Source organism: Pyrus communis, chromosome 13 (genome assembly GCF_963583255.1).
Source record: "Pyrus communis chromosome 13, drPyrComm1.1, whole genome shotgun sequence".
Lineage (NCBI taxonomy): Eukaryota > Viridiplantae > Streptophyta > Magnoliopsida > Rosales > Rosaceae > Pyrus > Pyrus communis.
The window spans coordinates 13,103,527-13,108,822 of NC_084815.1; positions in this window are offsets into that span (position 1 = coordinate 13,103,527).

The window sequence follows — 5,296 nt, forward strand, 5'->3', positions numbered from 1 at the left end:
TTTTATCACCACCAATCAAAATATTTGCTAGGATCCAATTTGTATAGATAATATACATTTTTTAGAATACATACGATATTATCTACACTAAAGGGTGTGAAAATATAACATATATACGCACATGCAAAAAAAATGTTTCCTCTTGTAATATGATTCGACATGTTGTATTATTCGATTGTTAATCATATTTAAACTATTAATTGTCTATGTAATCATTATTTGAGCTTGGATTTGTCTAAACTAATAACACAACGTGCCATACGTCATTTTCTTTTTCTTTTTATTTTTTTGAACAAATGATATTATCTACTTTAAGGAAAAATCGTCACTTACCTGTAGTGGTCTCATGGAGCTCATTCTTTTCAATTGTAAAACAACCATCTCAAAGAAGTTGTGAATTTAAGCTTGTGGGAGTTACAACTTCTTATTTGAAGAGACTATGCCTAGAAAAATAACAGGAAAATAGTGGTGTCTTAGTAAAAGTCAGTCATAAAGTTGGGATATATTAAGTAATTCCCCTCACTCATGAATGTTGGAGAAATAAAAAAAACATCACTCATCAAAGGAATGATGACATGGTAGATTAATGAATGCGTAATAGTATAGTTTTTGATATTGAGAGATATGTCTTTGCTTTTATTGATAATGAGCCTACTATGTGATGTTTTCATGACATGAAATATCATCGTCAACAATTGTAACTTATTTGTATTGATAAATTAAGAACGACATTAATATTATTTATTATCTAAAATGATTTGGTTGTCTACATTTGCTTGGGACCAATTACCCTTCAAAAGAGCGCCCCTCATCCCAATAAGTCCTGGCTTCACCACTGGTGATCGACAACATAGAGAGAGAAGAAAGAGATGTGCAATTTTGAGGTGTGTGTTATCTCACCCCATTGTGCCTTTATTTATAGTAGTATGGAAGGTAAATTCCTTACCCCAATATGATTACAACTCTAATAGGATAATATCTAGCCTAAGAGATATGATCTTTTAGTGTATGCAGAAAAATAAACAGTTCAAATCGTTCATATCACGTTCCAATGTTTACAGTTAACTGAAATTTGAGTCAATGATATACAGTTTCTAGAGACTTTATAAACACTGAGCAATATATTCACTAACCATAAAATTCTGAACGTGATATCAACGATCCGAACCGTTCATCTTTCTACATTGGCTAAAAGATCAAGATTTCAAAAAACAAAATTTGGAAAAACAAAATTTTTTATTTTATTTTATAATTTTGTAGAGACGGATTAGGCGAGATTAGCTCTTCGTCAACAGTCGTGTGTGAGGCACCAACCCTCTCCCGAAGTAGAAAGGACTGTTGCACCTAGAAACCCCTCGCCTATCCCCCTCTACTAAATTTTATTAATAATATTAAGAAAAGGAAAAGAAAAGTAAACCAACCGGGGGGAGGGGGGGAACTAGGCCAATACCCGTTAGAAACAATTAACGAAAACGATATGATCTAGTAAGAATTCTTCAGCTTTCCTCTTTTGTTCCACATAAGGAAAACAAAACATCAAGGGCCAAACTAGCAAAACCTAAAATTAGGTCTTGAAGAAAGGTGAATATAAGCAGAAGTTGCAGAAGGAGGACAAGAACCCCAATATAAACTCCCAGAATGATCCACACCGAAATTAGCCAAATTATCAGCAGTTGCATTATCCTCTTGGAAAATAAAAGTGACATGAACGTGCATGCAGGTGAGACAAGCAAGGCAATTTAACCAATGAACATGCAGACGCCAAGAAATCTTACAATAAGCAGAAAAAAGAAAAAAGACAACCAATGAAGAATCACATTCAATCCACAAAAAATTTCAAGCCAAATCCACAACATGAATAACCGCATGTAACTCCGCTTCTAAAGAATAACCAAATCTAACTGAAGCTGCAAAACAACATAAACAATTACCAAAATAATTTCGAAAAATACCCTCATTCCCTGCCAAACCAGGTGCACCACGTGCCGCACCATCTATGTTAACTTTGATCCAAGATACAAGAGGAGGCAGCCATAAAACCTCAAAAACACGAGGAGCCTTAGTTGGACAACCTTTTACTCCAATGGCACGGAGAATACAAAGATTAGACATGGAGTATCTCTTGGTAGGTGTTCTTAAAGAATTGGAGAACTAGAATCAATGAACGACCATGGGCATACAACATGAGGGGACGAGACAGCCATGGCCGCCGCCCCAGAGGTTCGACTGTATTCGGAAACCCTAGGTTATGTTTGTCATATGGAATTTTTAGTGGACTCTACCATTTTAATTAGCTGTCCACGCAAGGGACAGATGTGAAGTGGCCTATCAATTTGGAAAAACGAAATTTGCTGCTGAATATGAAGCGTAAACGTAAACGATAATCAACCGTTAAATTTAAATCTATGGTTTATGGGATTATAGTGACGAATTTCGGAGTTGACCTCTTCACAAAGGTTACTTGTCGTTATGAGCGTTTGTATATATTTATAATTTTCACACTTTTAGAAGGCACAAATGGCCTAATGTACTAATGTTTTTTCATTAGGCACTTATTTTGGGGTATGTAATACTTAATGTGTTTTTTTTATTTAAGTAATATTCAAGGTTCTAAAACACTCTAGGCGCTAGTCGATGGCGGGCAGGGGCCTAGCGCCTAGGAGGCCTGGGCGGATTTATATAAATTTATTATATATCTTGTAAATAAGTGCCTATTTACACCTAAAAAAAAACAAAACTATACTTGTATGGATAATAAAAGAATTATAAAATGAAAAAATAGAAGTAGAAGAATACACAAAGTATATACATCCAAAAAGTTCAATATTTAAAAAACAGTAAGCATATAATCATAATGAGGAGGATTTTTGGATGATAGACTAAATTCTTCTTATTCATGTTTCTTATTCATGTTCCTTGCATTGGATTGAACATAGACTAAATTATTGTATCTAGTTTATTTCTTTTCTTTGTATGTATCCCCTCAAAAGTGCCCCAATTCATTTCACTATTGGATGAACATGTAGTAAATCCATCATTTGCAAATTAGGTACACCATTTCCATAAGTATACCACCATGAAACCAAAAAAGAAAAAAAACTAACCTTAGGGTTTTTCCTACCAAAGTAGTAAAACTAACCTTAGGGTTTTTCCTACCAAAGTAGTAAAACTAACCTTAGGTGTTTCTATTTTGGTGTTTGGCTCTGAAAAATGTTTAGTCTTTGGTTGGTTAGTAGGGATAGAGTATACAATTCAAGTAAATCTGATTCCTATGAAAAAACAAGATTTAGATATGATTTACAAAATACGGGATTCTTAGCACATAAAATAAGATTTACAATAAAAACTGCGCTTTTGACCATTTCACCCAATAAAGATTTAACTAAAAAAAAAATAGAGATTATAAAATAAAAAATAAAATAATAAGAAATAGAATAGTAGATGAGAAAGTGCTTTTTAAAAGCAATAGTTTAGTAGCAATGGTAGGCCCATGTAGCATATAAAAGAAGAAAAAAAAAAAAAAAAAAAAGGAGTTTCAGCCTTCTTCCTGCAACTCCTCTACCTCCTCCATGGATGCACTACACCAAAATTTTGATTGTACGATGGTCCATCCATAACTCAGTCATTTAACAAAATAAATTTCCTAGGCGTAGCCCATATAGTACTAGGTGTGAGTCCTCTCTATCGTAATATTTGGAGGGTCCCCGAAGGATCTTCATAGGCATTTTTCTAACATCCGAATGGTCCTAGGACCACCTTGGTTCCTATATGGATCCGCCCATGCATGGGAAACAACTTTCGTTATCCTTATATGCCTACCTAGCCAGTCTCTTAAAATTAGGTAAATTAAACTAGTGGTTGATATTAATGGCTCTAATTAATCAGGTTACTAATATTACATGCAAGGTTGCACAAAAATTGCTATGAAGTTTCTCTTGATGTTCCTAATTAGGTTATAAATATTTAAGGCATACAACATCAATAACTCATAAGAAAACCATCCATGCATGGAAGACACTGGATAACGAAACTCATCTGAGAAACTCTACAACTTATATACGTAATTACGAGCGCCCATACCTTATTAAATTAATTAGAAAACTTGTTAATATGATCATATCTTTGAAATTATTATAATTAAAATAGTCAATAAATGCAAATGCAAATTAAACTATTACGGTAAATTTACTGATCACTAAATGGAGAAAAACTTGTATAGGGCTTTGCTTGCCACTGGACGTTACTGAGTGACACTACAATTCAATCAAAACTCGCCACATGGCAAATCTTAAATATAATCTTTTATATTTAAAACTCTTATAATTATTTTTCCTACTAATTAATATATATCATAAAATTTAGTTAGTGGTTCATTTTTTTACCCTCTTCTCTCTCTTCTTTTAATTTCTTCCCAAACTTTCTCTATCGTCTTTTTTCCTACTTTGTGTTTTTTATTTCTTCATAAAAATATGGTCACAAGGGCAACAAAATGGAGGCAGATATTTATGCTTGAATCATAGCACAACGGATGTGGGATTTCATTTCCTGCTATAAATGTAATAATTCGGTTTACTACGAAAGCATTTATACTTGAATAACAATATTTGAATCAAGTATTATGACAGTAGCTAATTTAAGGAACATAACGAAGATGAGCTATCAATTTCCAAATGTCTCGTTGAAATACCCTTTGGTCAAAATGATCGATGCTACAAAAAAAAATAAAGATTACATATCCATATTTTACACAAAATATTGTTTCACAACTATTTTATTTTTTATCATTGTAAAGCAGACATCTAATTTAACTCTAGAATCGTGGAAACAGTATTTTGCCTCTTCTTGATGTTGTGGGAGACTGCCTAACTATGGTGCTTCTTCATAATTGATTGCTCCAAAAGATACTTGAATTATTACAAAAAAATCAGTTACTTAGCAGAGGTTAAAAGGCATTCCAATTTAAACACTCAAATGCATATCTAAGAGGGGAAGAAAATTAACTATTAGATTAATCTTATAATGTATAATAATTAGTAAAAAAATAATTATGGGAGCTTTAAATATATAATATAAATATATATATATATATATATATATATAAAAGATTGGCCATGTGGTGAGTTTTGAGTGAGTTGTAGTGCCATTCAGCAAAGTTCAGTGGCAAGTAAAGCCCTGCACAAGTTTTTCTTCACTAAATGGGCGATAAATTAATAGATTAGGCACGATATATATATATATATATATATATATATATATATAATTTTTTTTTTCTTTCTTGGGTGAGCCGTGAGCAAAA